Source organism: Tachyglossus aculeatus, chromosome 14 (assembly GCF_015852505.1).
Source record: "Tachyglossus aculeatus isolate mTacAcu1 chromosome 14, mTacAcu1.pri, whole genome shotgun sequence".
Lineage (NCBI taxonomy): Eukaryota > Metazoa > Chordata > Mammalia > Monotremata > Tachyglossidae > Tachyglossus > Tachyglossus aculeatus.
The window spans coordinates 9,150,126-9,166,318 of NC_052079.1; the positions used below are offsets into that span (position 1 = coordinate 9,150,126).

The 16,193-nt window shown below is 49.4% G+C and overlaps 1 protein-coding gene across 3 annotated transcripts in view; it reads right to left on the reverse strand.

The window, feature by feature from the left end:
- STXBP6 (syntaxin binding protein 6) overlaps positions 1-16,193 on the reverse strand; it is a 108,621-nt gene that overhangs the window by 75,288 nt on the left and 17,140 nt on the right. The window contains exon 2 of one of the 3 annotated variants that reach the window (XM_038756246.1): positions 1,056-1,178. The exons of the other annotated variants lie outside the window; for them this stretch is intronic. The gene's annotated coding sequence lies outside the window, so the exon portion shown is untranslated. The remainder of the gene's footprint in view (positions 1-1,055; positions 1,179-16,193) is intronic. 3 annotated transcript variants of the gene reach the window in all.

Sequence of the window (16,193 nt, forward strand, 5' to 3'; positions counted from 1 at the left end):
CCACTGGCACGCTGTGTGACCTTCAATACGTCACATTGTGCCTCCGTTTCCTCGCCTGTAAAATGGGGAACAAGATACCTGCTCTCCCTACCTCTTAGCCTGGGGGTCCCATGTGGGACTGTCACTATGTCTGATCTGATTATCTTGTATCTACCCCAGCACTTTGCGCAGTGTTTGGTCCCTAGAAGGTACTTAATAAAAATGGGACACAAATGGCGGCCCCCCTCCTCCATCCAGGGTGGGAGGGGAAGGCGCTAGCTGAGGATAAATGGACAGGGGTCTGAGCCAGCGGCTGAAAGGAGGTTTCAGGTCTGCTCTACCTTGGGGCTCAGCTCAGAATGCGCCCGTCATTCTAGTTCAGCACCATCCACCAGACGCAGCCTTCAAAGCAACTCCCCATTGCCCAGAGTCCCAGAAACCAAGCCATCTGAACCGAATGCAGGAGCTTGTTGCCGAACAAAGCTGCCTCTTCATCAGGTTTGCATGGGGCTGGGAGGCAAAATGGCTCAAACCTTGCAACACTCATGTCCCCTGGCTCCCAGATGGCCCCTCATCTGGTAGTTAAACAGTCCGATCAGCTCAGCTTCCAGGGATTACAGCGAGGGACCAAGGGGAAATCCAAAAGCCAGTATTAGTTGGGCCTGGTGGAATAATCCGGAATGTTTACCGGGTTCAAATGCCTGACCCTTGTTTGGGGGGCGGGTGTCACCTCCACCTGAGAGAAGCCCAGAGTAGAACTGGGAAATGCAAATAAGCACCAGCCAGCTCTCGAGCTCCTAGACACCAGCAAGAGACATCACATTGAAACAGCTCAAACACACGTATTCCTCTGATTCAATAATAAAAACAGTAATAATTATGGTGTTTGTTAAGTGCTTACTATGTGCCGAGCACTGTTATAAGTGCTGGGGTAGATACAACGTAATCACGTTGTCCCCCGTGGGGCTCACAGTCTTAATCCCCATTTTACAGTTGAGGTAACAGGCACAGAGAAGTTAAGCGACTGGCCCAAGGTCACACAGCAGACAAGTGGCAGTGCCAGGATTAAAACTCACATCCTCTGACTTCCAAGCCCGTGCTCTTGCCATTAGGCCATGCTGCTTCTCAAGGATGACACGACTCCCCCGGCTCCCAGGGAGTGTGGTGCTGGTGGGGACCCTGCCACAGTCAGATCACTCCTGTGTGTGAGAGAAAGGCATGAGAAGGGCATAAGGTGGAAGGGACCGCCAAATCCACCGCTCCTTCCCAGCTGCCTGACCCCCACCCCACTCCCAGACATTCCCAGAGGGGAAGGGAGGCCAGGAGGGAAGAGAGGGGCACCCAGAAGCCAGTGGCTGCCAAGGATACACACAGGCCCAGGCCTAACCCTGCCCTCTCTAGACTGTAAAAGCTCTTCGAAGGCAGGGATAACTGCAGTTTTCTCCCAAATGCTGCTCAACAAATGCTTCCAACTGGCCTAACACTGGGGCTGGGAGCCTTCCGGGAGAGTTGCCCGAGAAGCCGTGGTCTGGACGAAAGGAGCTGAGGTTTCCGAGAGCATCTTGTTTCTGCTCAGAATGATCCCCATCCATCTCTGGCCTCCTGGACCCCAAGTCTGACAGGGGATCAATCTGCCCCCTTCTCAGCACCCTGATGGTGTCCCTCGGGGGTTCTTCTCCATGTTACTCCATCACCCACACCCTGCTGGGGGTCCAGATCCTGTCAAGCTGGTCTGTGCCGGTCCACAGTAGAAGAGGCCAGAGAGGACTGTGACTTATTGGAAACAGGATGATTAGGAGTCAGGGACCTTGGTTCTAGGCCCAGTTCTATCATTTGCCTGCTGGGTGACCTCAGACAAGTCACTGAACCTCTCTGTGCCTCAGCTGCTTCATCTGTAAACAAGGGGATACAATCTTTTTGTTTCTCTCTGATCCCCAGATGGGACAGTTGTGTCCAAACTGGATATTTCTTGGGATACCTCAGCGCTTGGCACAGTGTTTGGCACACAGTGAACACTAATCACCATCATCATTAGGCCCAGAGCACTAAAAACTGGGGGAAAGAAGGGAGGTTTATTATAATATCCATTTTGACACTAACAGCAGAACTCTGCAAACTATCACGTGTCGATAGAGGGATTTTGCCATTTTTGAGAATAGGGTGGCAGCACTGAATGTATACTTAGTTATTTAATCAACAAACTGCTTAAATTCCTTCCAAGGCTAATTCACCCACTTATGACAGAGCTCTCATTGTCATGTAAATGAGATGGGACAGCTCACTGTACCTACGGAGATAAAGGGAGGCTCAATGATTAAATGCAAATACAAAACCCATGTAGGTGCAGGGCAGAAAATGGAATTTTTCATTTTGTCTATGTAATTAACTTCGAAGCCACGTGGCTATTAGCCAAGGAAGCGGGCTCCAAAGCAGAGCTGAACACAGACTCTGTAGTTCATTCACACATCTGCCTGCCAGATATTCTGAATTTGGACCATTCTATATCCCCCAAAGCAGTGCAAATTTCAAAAACTGAACAAATATTAACTTGTCAACCTGGAAGGGCCCTTACCTCCAAATACCCCAATTGGCTCAGAAACAGCAGGCATCACCTCCAAGAGCTGAGACTGGCTCTGAGACAGCCCCAGGTGGCACCATCACTAAGTGCTCTGATTGGCTTGGAGATGGACCCCATCCCCTCAGAGAAACCCCACCTCTTGCAGCAGCCCTGCCTCCCAGAGGAGTTGGACCATGGTAACAATGGCCTTGACTGGCAAGGGGTTAGGTACCACTCTGATCTACTCCTGACCTGGGTTCTAATCCCAGCTTCACCACTTACCTGCTGGGTAACCTTGGGAAAATCACTTCACTTCTCTGTGCCCCAGTTTCCTCAACAAGTAGAACCCCAACATGAACTTTAAGGTAGTCAATCAGCTCTGGCCCTACTACTTTCATTCATTCAATCGTATTTATTGAGCGCTTACTGTGTGCAGAGCACTGTACTAAGATCCTCACACTTCTCTCACTACAACCCAGCTCGCACCCTTCGTTCCCTTCTTTTTTTAGTGGTATTTATTAAGTGCTTACTGTGTACCAAGCACTGGACTAATCACTGGGGTACTAACAAGAGAATCAGGCCCCACAAGGGGCTTACAGTCTAAGTAGGAGGGAGCACAGGCAAGGAAGTCCCATTTTGCAGATGAGGGCATTGGGGCACAGAGAAGTTAAGTGACTTGCCCAACAGGTATGTGACAGAGCCAGAATTAGAACCCAGGTCTGTGATCTTTCCATTAAGCCATGCTGCTTCTAGAACACCAACCCACTCATTGGGTCTGGTTCTCATCTCTCTCACTATCGACCCCTGGCTCGCACCCTCCCTCCCACGTCCTGACAAACCACCACTCTTTACAAGTTTCAAAGCCCTGCTAAAATCACATATCTTCCAGGGAACCTTCCCTGAATCACCTTCTCATCTCTCCACCCTAGATCTACCGGGAAACACAAGACACTTTGGGGATTTAGTCTCATGAGAGAAACCTCTCTGCTCTGCATTTTAATACTGCGATTGCGAATTTGGGTTTTTTTGAATATTCACAGACTAAAAGCAGGGCTGTGTTATGAAGGACAAGGACAAGGGACCTGGAAGCTTTATCAGAGGACACTTCCCATCCCTCTCCCACGTCTAGACTGTGAGCCCACTGTTGGGTAGGGACTGTCTCTATATGTTGCCAACTTGTACTTCCCAAGAGCTTAGTACAGTGCTCTGCACACAGTAAGCGCTCAATAAATATGATTGATTGATTGATCAGACGGGAAAACACAAAGGGCTGAGAGCATCGGGCAGAGCCCTTGAGATGGTCAGTCAACCAGGAACGCCTAGTGCTCAGAGCTGTACTCTGGAGGCTAACACTCACAAACACGGGCAGAATTAATCAGCCAGCACTGGCAGAGCAACAGACACATCCTTCATCAGGCATCTGTTGCCACCGGCAGCCCACGATTCCCATCAGGAACCCAAAATTCAAGGCTGCCACTGAATCCTATGGTGGTCCTCGGGCACTGGATGAAGAGGCAGACAAGTAGAAAACTGAACCGAGAAGTGCCGGAGGCCCTAGGGAGACAGACAAAATGTGGCCAAAAGGTGACTTGAGCTCCATACCAAGTTGAAAAGCTCCAGAGCAGGCTAGGGCTCAAATGCCCTAGAGCTGGGGGCCAAGAACCCAACCAAGACAGTCCACCCAGCTGCGTCAAAACCGCCTGCAGATTCCCCCGCAGCGTCGAATGACGGGACGCTGCTCGAACCCAAGAATGCAGTCAGCTCACCAGCATGGATAACAACACAGCTCCTCTGGGAGGAATGCGTGAGAAGTGGGGGAAATCTAGAGTCCCACACAGCTGCTGGTTGGTGAACTGCGAGGCTGCATACACAAGTAGGGAGAGGAGACGCCGGGAAGCCAGGCCTCAATCAGAGCAGCAGACACTATGGCCTGAAGTACAGCAGTTATGAGAGGAACTGCTCTCAGCACACGGGCATCAGGAATAATGTCACATTTACTGAGTACAGACCACTGCACAATACAAGAGAATTGGTAGACACATTCTCTGCTCTACCCAAGAGAGAGAACGTGGGCCAGGCGTCGGTGGTGAGACGGAAAAGATCGAGGTACACTGAGTAGACTAAGAAGCAGCGTGGCCTGGTAGATAGGGCACAGACTCAATCAGGCCACCTGGGTTCTGATTCCACAGCTCTGCCAATTGCTTTCTGAATGACCTTGGGCAAGTCAACTTCTCTGTCTCTCAATCTCCTCATCTGAAATGGGGATGCAAAAAATCCTTCTCCCTTTAACTGTGAGCCCCGCATGAGACTGGGACTGTGTCAGATGTAATTATCCTGTTTCTACCCCCAGAGCTTAACACCATGCCTGGCATGAAGGAAGGCTTTAAAAATATCACTATCATTATTATTACTGGGACCCCAAGAGGCAGGCTGGGAAAAAAAAAAGAGACAATGGGCTGCGAGTGGCAAATATTAACAAGACCAACAGTAAGATGAGGTTCCCTGGACTATGTCCAATGAAGTGTCCTTCCTCATTATCCGTTCAGCCCCAGAGCCAGAATGTTTGAGAGGAGCAGTTCCCTCCTAAATGCATGCCTTGAGGAGGAGATGGGGCCACTACTCAAAGCAAAAGCCAACTTAGTAGTCACTTTCCACTGAATGAACTGAGCACCTACGGCACAGAGTGTGCTGTAAGAGGCATTTAAGGAACTGATGAGAGACTTGACCCCTGCCCTCCAGCAGCTAATAGTCTAACAGGGAAGGTAGTAGATTAAATATACAATAATAATTGCTGTATTTGTTAAGTGCTTCCAATGGGCCAAGTGCTGTACTAAGCACTGGGGTAAATACAAGATAATCAGACTGCACATATTCCCTGTCTCATATGTGGCTCATATGTGGTTTAAACAGGAGTGAGAACAGATACTGAATCCCTATTTCACAGAAACTGAGAGAGAAGTGAAGTGACTTGTCCAAGGTCACCCAGCAGACAAGTGGCAGAGCCAGGATTAAAACCCAGGCCACTGATTCCCAGGCCCATGCTCTTCCCACTAGGCTTCTCAACTACCCTAGCTGAGAAAAAACAGATATTAAAATAGAGACAAGGAAATGAACCAACAAAAAACAAACACAAAAACCCAAGTGCCCGGCGGATTGATAGGAGGGCGTGATCTGGACAGCAAGGCCCAATTAGTGTGGGAATTCTCCTGGAGGCGGCGTTTTAGAAGGACTTGGAAGGGGGAAAGGATGGAGGGAGGGAATGAGCGAAGGGAGGAACCCGGCTACCAAAAGCTCAAGGGAGAAGGCGATTCAGCCCAGGGAGAGGCATGAGCCTTGGGTTGGGCACGAAAGGGGCCCCTGACTGTGTCCTCAAGTAAGCCTACCTGGTTGCCACGGAGTGTGATGGCCTCGTCATCCGGACCACCCGGCCCCTCTCAGCAAAATGATCCCAGGAGACACCGCTCCAGACCCCGGAAATGCGCCTTTCGTGAGGAAGCCGTAGATTCCCAGAGTGACTCTCAGCCACACCAGTCAGTCCTCCTACAGAGATGGCTCTCGGGTGGCCTGGTGGCCCGGGCAGAACCTGGTTCACCTGATCTCCTGGATGTGGAAATCCAGCTCTTGTGGGGTGAGACAGGACTCAGGAGCGTTACTGAGCCACGCGCTCTGACACGCAGGCCACGAGGCCCGTCGGGCCACACCTACGACACTCAGCCCTCTGGCAATGCAGCTCCTCGGGATCGCATCATGCTTCCACCTTGGCCCGTGGTCAGGTGAGACAGCGCAGGCGTGCTTGGCAGCACACTGGCAACGGCAGCCAGTGACCAGGGCTGCGCCCGGAGCCAGTATGACGGCCCCGAGGTTTGTTCTAAAACAGGGTCCATGTACCAAGAGGGGAGGGCGGGCGATGGAGAGGGATGAGTTCTAAACCCAGCTTCACCATTTGCTTGCTGGGTGACCCTCCCTGTCCCTCATTTCCTCACCCGTAAAATGGGGCTAGAATACCTGCTCTCCCTCCTTCCTAGGGAGTGAGCCCTGTGTGGGACAGAGACTGTGTCTCTGCTTCACTTGCTCTTTCCTCTCCACTGGTGACATGTGCTTGTGTGTGTGAGTGCGCGCATTCCCACACCTGTGCCTGTGGCCTGATCTGCCTTGAGGTCTCAGTCTGAGAGTGTAGAGGCATGTTTCTGTGCAAGGAGTTAAGTGGGGGTCAGATTGACCACCCTGGCTACAAGTCAGGCTGACCAGGTGTCCAGACCCCCAGGGTCTCTGAGCTCCAGCATGGAACTGGGATTCAGAGCTCCTGAGGCCACCTGGAGAGGGATTAGGGGTGGGAGATTCCCCTTCAGAGCACCCAAGGCCACCTGGGAGAAGGATTTGGGGTGTGGGGGGGTGTATGGTGGCGGGGAGTGTGTGTGTGTGCGTGCGCGCGCGCCTGAGGCCTCCCAGGGAGAGGATGCAACTCTCCACACTCTGGGTCCAGCTCACCCAGGTCCTGAGGGCCCTGAGATCAGTCGGCCATAAATGGGTGGAAGGAACAGGGGTGCAGATAAGAGGAAGAAAGATGGGAAAGTCGACCACCCACGAGGCCACCTACCCTGGGCCTGGTGAAGGCCCTGAAGCCATGCCTATCTAGAGTGGATACACTCTGTTGTGCCAAAGCCACAGGGAATGGCAGCATGCTGGGGGAGAACCCCCACAACCCCTAATCGCCTGGGTTCAGCTCAAGCAGACAGTGCCAGGGCTGACAGTGCCAGGGTTCATGGGGTGTTAGAGTAGGCGGCAGGCAAGGGCCTCCCCCGCCCCTGCCTCCCTCAGCTGGCTCTGGGGCAGGAAGTCCCAGGGCTCAAGACTGGCTCACTCACCAACCACGGTCAATTTAATGCCAACTTGTAGAATGGCACCTGAGGGAAAGGCAGGAGCAGGACTGGATTGTGCCTCAATGGTTCCAACAACCTTCCGGGGCATTAGGGCATCCGCCACTCCAACCACTCCTCTCTCTCATTCACAATGGTGGTGTCACATGACCTTAAGTGCACAGGCCCCCACCCCACCCTCACCAGTCTGTGTCACCGATAGCTAGCAGGCCTCCTCATCCCTCCCGTCCCTGCCTGGGCGAGCCTGGCCAGTTTGGTGAGTCACCCTCTGGGGGCAGTTTGGGGGTGGCAGGAGGAAAATTCCTGGATGCCCAGGGAATCCCAAAATAAACCATCGGAGCGCCAATTCCCGGGGATGAGACATGCTCCTTGGCAGGTCTGGATACCCTGCTGTTGGGCTCCACCCCCAGCCCACCCCTCCGGAGGGGCCTGACTGCGGGGAATAGCAATAATGACTGTCTGTTCAGTTCAGTCTCTTCTCAGCGCTATGTGCCAAGCACTGTCGGGTCAGCCATTGTCCCTGTTCCACATGGGACTCAAGGTCTTGTGGGCAGGGAGAACAGGTATTTAACCCCTATTTAACAGATGAGGAAACTGAAGCCAAGAGGTGAAGTGACTGGACCCAGATCACCCAACAGCTGCAATTCGAATGCAGGCCTTCTGACTCCTGGGGCCCAGTTCTTTCCATTAGGCCATGCTGTCCTGCCTGGCTGGGGGCTGGAGGGCCGGGCCCCCCCGAGTTTTGCCCCCTCAGCCCAGAGCCTGCCAAGCTTCCCTCTCCCCACTCCCCATCCCGCCCGTCCAGGCTGACATTCTGTGGGGCTGAGTCCCGAAACGCTTTGTATTCCAAGGGGTTGCAATCTGCCAGATCCTAAACTTCCATCCATATCGTGGGTTATTTTTGGCAAGAGGGAGAAATAACCGATTGCCAACAATGATTCATGTGTCTGAATTCTTCTGCACCCGTTCAGCCACAGTAATTAACCAGCACTATTCCCAGAGCGGGGCTGATGGGAGGAAGCTGGTGAAACAAAATTAAACACAAAAACAAAAAAACAAAAAAAAATTAAACACTGACTACTCTCAGGAATAGGAGCGGGTCCCTCTCATCCTCTTGCTCATTCAGGTGGCAAGGTGAGGCAGATATGGGGTCACCTGGGTGGGGCGGAGTGGGCCCTGGTAGTGATCCCTACTGCCCAACGAGGCTGCTGGGATTTGGCTTAGAGCACTGTGTGTGAAATTCTAGTTCCACCAGCCTGCAGGACATAGGACCTGGCCCAGAAAAGCAGCATGGCTGAGTGCAAAAAACACAGGGCCGGGAGTCAGGACACCTGGGTTTTGATCCCAGTTCTGCCACTCACCATCTGTACGACCTTGGGCAAGTCATCTAACTTCTCTATGCCTCTGTTTCCTCATCTGCAAAATGGGGATTACATATCTGTCCTCTCTTTGCCTTAGATTGTGAGTTCCTTATGGGATAGGGTCTGTGTCTGATCTGACGAATGTCTTGTACGTATCCCAGTGCTCGGCACATAAACGGTGCTTAACAAATGCCCCGATTACTATCATCGCTATTGCTGTTATTAGGGCCAGGCCAACCTATGTGGAGCTCCACTGCTCCCTTCGGAACCGGTTCAGAGAGAACCTAGCAATGGAAACCCAGAATTTCTCAAGGCGACATGGGAGAAGACCTTGGCCTCACCAATCCAAAGACCTTCCTGATTCCAAAACGGGACAGCAAAGGCAGATTCACGGGCCCCGACGGCAACCAGGGCATACAGTGACTGCGCTCGACTTCGGCAAACACAGTATCTTTCACTTCCCCACAGCCTCTGTGCTCCGAGAGACCGATTATCCTGCCCCTGAAGCACTTCCATCAGCTGGCCTCCTGGAGAGCGCTAAAGGCAGGGCCAGCCGAAGGGGCCAAGAACCCCTCTGTAATGGTGGCCCACTCCCAAAGCCCTCTCAATCTAATGAAGTTTGGACCCCTCCCCTGGGCTGCCTCTGTCGTGTTCACTTCTTGCAGCCTAGAGCTGACACACCATTGCTTTCAAGGGAGGGAGGGAGGGAGGAAGGGAGCTCAGCCTCAAGGCACCAGCCCTAACCCTGGGCTGGGGAGCGGATGGGTGCCAGGTGGGGGAGGAGATGGAGGGAGTTGATCGGTAAATACAAAATCGGCATTTAGAGTGCAACCGGCCAGAGTCGACATAAGCGCGAATAATACTGCTTTTGTGAGAACACAAGACGACCGACAGCCAGCACAAAGCCCCATTCATCCTAGGGATGGGTGCAGAGTTCTTGGTGAAGAAACCACACTGACCAGCCTGCATTTCTACGCCGGGGCCTGAAGCCCAGAAATACATACAATCCAGCACGTTCACTTCACTCCTCTAACGCCAACCTACTCATTTTAGCTCAATCTCATCTATCTTGCCACCAAACCCTTGCCCTTTTCCTACTCCTGGCCTAGAACTCCCTCTCCCCCTTCGTATCTTGCAGACCATCTCTCTCCCGCCCCTTCAAAGCCTTACTAAAAGCACATCTCCTTCAAGAAGACTTCCTCGACCAAGCTCTTATTTCCCCTACTCTCCTTCCCTTCTGCGTTGCCCTCGCACTTGGATTTATACCTGTATTCACCCCACCCTCAGTCCCACAGCATTTTGAGGTTGCTGGGGATTGTGGCTGAAAGATGCTAAATGTGGCAGATAACTGAAGAAGTTAATTCTGCAGTAAAATCCTCTAGGGAGCTGGAGCAGTAGCTGACGCTCTTGGTTCCATGTAGGTTGAGTCCCCTTTGTGTGGAAATGACTCTCATATTTTGTGTTTCCTTAAGTTGCTTAAGCAGTGTGCCCTAGTAAAAAGAACATGGAACTAGAAGTCACAGGATGTGGGTTCTGGTCCCAGTTCTGCCACTTTGATGTGGGATCTTGGGCAAGTCACAACTTCTGGGCCTCAGATTCCTCATCTGTAATATGGACTTCTGACAGGTGTTGTCGTGGACTTTTTACAGAAGCAGTGTGGCTCAGTGGAAAGACCGTGGGCTTGGGAGTCAGAGGTCATGGGTTCTAATCCCGTCTCCGCCACTTATCAGCTGTGTGACTTTGGGCAAGTCACAACTTCTCTGGGCCTCAGTTACCTCATCTGGAAAATGGGGATTAAGACTGTGAGCCCCATGTGGGACAACCTGATTACCTTGTACCTCCACCAGTGCTTAGAACAGTGCTTGGCACATAGTAAGCGCTTAACAAATACCAAAATTATTATTATGACCCATGTCTGGTATTATGACCTTGGGCAAATCACTTCTCTGGGGCTCAGTTTCTCTCATCTGTGGAATAGGGATTGAAATGGTGAGCCTTAACTAGGACAGGGACTGTGTCCAGGCCTGATTTGCTGGTATTCACCCCAGCACTTGGTACACTGCCTCACACATAAGAAGCACTTAACAGATATCATCTTTGTTATTTAAATCCTACTCTCTTCTACTTAGACTGTGAGCCCCTATTTGAGACCAGGGAATGTGTCCAACAGAGTTATCTTGTATCTACCCCAGCTTTTAATAATACAGTGAGTGCTTGGTAAATAAGCTATTAATAAGTACCAATTATTAATTAGTAATAGCAACCCAAGGATGCTTTCACACTAGAGGTGAAATATACTTAGAAACTAATTGATCTTCCTAACACGTGCCCTTATCTGAAGTAAACTGTACTTCTTTTGAAGGGCAGGCCATATCTTGCACTGCCTGAATCATTATGAAGGCCCTGTGGACAGTGTTAAGGTTTCAATAAAATACAAATAAATCCATTATCTAGTACTGCTAAACTAAGTCATTCTGCTTCCCAAGTTCCACTGTGACCTCTGGTTTGTTGTGATAGGTATCGCAAATTAACCCAACCAGCTTTTAGGCAAGATCTGTAATCCATGCATAGAAAACATCTGTTGGTTTTTGTGTTGTTTTTGTTTGGGTTAGTGTAAAGTTGTGTATGCGAGTCATAATGACGCCTGATATTTGCCAATATCAATGCTGCATTTTGTTTTTTGTTTGGGTTAGTCTAACATTGTGTACACTAGTCATAATGACTGTTGATGTTTGTCAATATCAAAACAGCATTAGCTGCCAGACTACATTGCACTTTGGGGAGAAATTCTTTGGGTCAGGTTTTCACTCCTTTCAACCCATATGTTGAGGGGTTTAGAACCTTGCCAACTCCCCAGAGCCATCAATTGGCTGCATCTGGTCACCAGCCTGGGTCACTCACTGAGTGACTGAGAACCAACTCATTGGAACTTGGGAAGAAGAGGTTTTCTGGAGCCTGTTCAGTTCTCCCCGGGTGTCCTCAAAATGAAGAAAGATAGGTCTAACACATGTAGAAAAGTTGCCCAGTGGCTGATTTGCTCTCATCTGCCAGGGATCTATCCCCTCAAAACAGCTTGAGGATGTGATATTTGAGCAGGTCATCATGCTCCCATTGAAAGGTGGTGGAATTTGCATAGCCATTTTAGAAGGCTGTTTCTGGCAATCAAATAAAGGCTGGGTCTTGGTCTTTTAAAGCAAGAAGATGCTTAGTGCAGAAGACACCTGGAGTTTAGGTCAGGTCTGAGGCTCCGTAATACTACCTGCTAAAAACCCAAGAGGAGAACATAGTGGGCTTCAGAGACAGGAGGGCTAGGTCTCCTGGTGAGAGTCCAATTTTGATTAGGTGGATCACTTGGATGTTATTTTGAATATAAAGGACTATAGAACTTTTGCTCATTCAAAATTTATATTGAACTACACTATTATGAAGAGAAAACTGGGGCTTCGGTGCCAAGAAAAGACCCTTTTGGTCAGGAGAAAATCGGCTGTGGCTGTAAGTAATGCTAAAGTATTAACTAGGTCACACTTCTTAAAGATTAAATTCATAAGCAAAGTTTTAACCTGGCAGGACCTTCTGACTGCTCTGGTTTGTATTGCGTTTAATTGTTAATCAAATCAGTCAACGGTAATTTAGTGCTCACTGTTCCGGTAAGAACAACTATGTACCAAAACCATGATCCCTGCTGTAGGCATAGCAGGGCAGCAGATGTTAATCATGTAGGTATAACAGGAGCAAGAACAAGGATGCAGTGGTTAGTAACATCAGTATATTGGGGTGAAGCGACCAAATGAATAATTGAATATGTGTATACGTTAATGCTGAAGGTGGATTGCAAGAGCCCAGACTTGGGAGTCAAGAAAATATGGATTCTAATCCTGAACCATTCATTCAGTCATATTTATTGAGCCCTTACTGGCTCTGCCACTTATCTGCTGTGTGACCTTGGGCAAGTCGCTTAACTTCTGTACCTCGTTGTGGGCAGGAATGTGTCTTTTATATTGTACTCTCCCAAGCGCTTAGTACAGTACTCTGCACACCATAAGCAGCATGGCCTAGTGGCAAGAGCACAGACTTGGGAGTCAGAGGTCGTGGGTTCTAATCCCGGATCTGCCACTTGTCTGCTGTGTGACCTTGGGTAAGTCACTTCACTTCTCTGGGCCTCAGTTACCTCATCTGTAAAATGGGGATTAAAACTGTGAGCCCCCCGTGGGACAACCTGATCACCTTGTAACCTCCTCAGTGCTTAGAACAGTGCTTTGCACGTAGTAACACTTAACAAATACCATTATTATTATTATTATTATTACCTCAATTGAAAATAGGGATTGAGACTGTGAGCCCCGCGTGGGACAACCTCATTACCTTGTGCTTAGAACATTGCTTGGCACATAGTAAGTGCTTAACAAATACCGTAATGCTAATAATCATCATCATCATCATCATAATCATAAATACGACTGAATGAATGAAAGTGCTTGTTACCTCATCAGTAAAATGGGGATAAATACTGTGAGCCCCAAGTGGGAAAGGGACCGTATTCAACCTGATTAACTTAAATCTACCCCAGTGCTGAGAATAGTTCCTGGCAAATAGTAAGCACTTAAATACCATTATTATTATTATTATATCCACAATTAATTTTAATGCCTGCCTCCCCTCCTAAACTGTAAGCACCTTATAGTCAGGAAATATATCTACCAAATCCATTGCATTATACTCTCCCAAGGGCTCAATACAGTGCTCCACATGGAGTAAACGCTCAGTAAATACAATTGATTACATAACAGACTGTGAGTGTGTACAGGAACCAAATGAGTACTGAATTACTGAATGTGATGTACTCTGTACTAAGCACTTGCGAAGTGCAAAAACAATAAAGTGATGCTTAACTTGCCCACGAAGAGTACATGCTCCAAAGGGAGAGACAGATAAAAAAACATTTACAGAGCACACAAAATGAAGCATGGAATGGGCAAGTGAGGGTTGGCGAAGGAAAGGGGCAGAGTCCCCACAGCTGGCCGGAGAGCCAGCCAGACACCTTCCTCCAAATGAGATAACTCGGACACTTTCCAGCTGGGGAGGAGAGGCGATGAACCCAGAAAAAAACCCAGAGGAGCAAGAGGGGCCCAAAGCAACCCCTCTATAAACTTCAAGCTATTTGCAGGCAGAGATTGGGCCTACCAACTTTAGCATATTGTACTCTCCCATAGGCTTAGTACAGTGTTCTGCATGCAGCAGGCGCTCAATCCATACCAACTGATTGAGAAGGGGGAATGTGGGACAGTCAGGAATGCGACAAGGTTGTTGCCACCGGCCCGGCAGGCACCAGCGGATGGCTAACCAGCTCATGCCTCACCACTAACCGTCAGAAGTTAGGTGTCGGTGACTGCTTCTCGGAGCCCCCAGCAGCTTTGGGGTCCAGCCCTGATGGGCGCTGCCTGCCTCGCCACCCGATCCCCACCAGCTTCTGCAAGTTGCTCTTGACATCGCATCACAGAGGGGTCCTGCCATCACAAAGCAGCTGGTCACTGTCACCAAGGATTCAGAAACACCAGTGGCTCAGAAAGCAGGGACACCAACCTCTCAACCCACTCACAGAACGCTATGCTTGCCTTCAGGATTCTGTACTATGGCCACTTTCCATTGTGCTTCCGAGTTTACGTGTTTTGCCGGATGGAAAAACACTGATTCCCACAGTGACTCTGTTCCTTACAGCCCTTCACACCCCTATTTTTCTATGTACTTTTTCCCAGCATTTCCCATTCCCTTAGGTAAACGTTCAGAGAAAAGCGGTTCCTTATTTCACTCCACACACTTAACCAAAAAATTCTGGCCTGCCGAAGCCAAAATGCTCACCACAGGAAGAGTCTTCTCTATACTCAAGTAATCAGTTTAGAAATAATCACTTAGAGCTTTAGCAAACTGATGGAAACCTTATTTGCTATGGGCTTTCCTTCACCACCACTGCCAGCAGCAGCAGCACCAACTGAGCATCCGTTTGACTGGAAGCTTCTTGTGGGCAGGTAACAGGTCACTTTGTTATGCTATATATCCCAAACACCTTGTACAGTGTACCGCACCAGCAGGTGCTCAACAGATATACTATTACTTTTGGGTGCCAAGCACAGTCTAAGGCATTTGGGAACATAGAACAGAAGCAAAAGACACAGTCCCTACTCTCCCTGAGATAAACAGGCCTAAACTGCTAAACAAACAATAGGTACAAGTGATAAAAAAACAAGCAAGTGATTAAATGAATGATGAACGAACAGATATGAGCCGGGAATTCAGCTTGAATTGAAAGGGGTAATTATTCAGGGGATTATGCCTCTTCTAGGTGAGGAGGTAGGGGCGGGGGAAGAGGGGCATGGTTTGGCAGAAGAGGGCAAGCTTCTTGCTTTTAGTAGCTGCTACTGAGCTGATCTGACGGCAGCAGCCCCCGAAACCCTCATCCCAGCCTCTCTGATCAAGACCCTTGAGTCTGCCGGCAATTCCATGGACGCTCCAATTACTCTTGTTTTATTAAATGAGATGAGAGATCATGTGCTATTAATAATTGATCATGAATAAAAGAAAAATGTTCATGATTTGACATACATAATTACTCTGTTTTCCATATGGGTCCAATTAAATGTGATTTACATTGCACTCTTCTTTTATCTCTGCTATTAAACAACCAAAAAAACCCTGAAACTGTTCCTTGTCTTGGACTGCCAGAAAGGAAAGCACATGGCCAACAATCAACCAAGACACATCACGCTCTATCCGAGTCCTTTCCCTTCCTTCACTTGCTCTGAAATGAAAACCTCTGGGAGCGGTTGCATTTGAAGCTGGGCTAAAAGGTGCTGTTTTCTATGTCTGTGGAAAGAACATGGGCCCAGGAATCAGGGGACCTCGATTCTAATCCCAGCTCTACCACTGAGCGGCTGAATAACCTTGGGCAAAGTCATTTCACTTTGCCTCAGTTGCCTCATATGTACAACAAGCATTCAATACCTGTTCTCCCTCCTTCAGACTGAGAGTTCTATGCAGGACAGGGACTCTGTCCTACCTGATTATCTTGCACGAACCTCAGCACTTGGCAAATACCAGTTATTATTAACACAACTCACCAGAAACAAGCCCCCCAACCATTCTACCCAAGGCCTGATTCCCAGTCCTTACTCTCAAAAGACTCTCTAGTCATGTCTGCATTTCTTCATCTTACCATACTCTGACTGCGACCACTGCATCCGTTCCTTCTCCAGCTCCCACTATTTGTAAACAGACGGCCCAAACACAGGCTACACAGCATCTCCCAGGCCACCACGGGAGTCCATGGGAACCTGGCAACCGCCTCAAAGCAAATATTCACTGTACTTGGGAAGATCCGCTGTGTGCTTCCACCCAAAGGAAAACAGAGGTGAAGCCTGCAGGTGA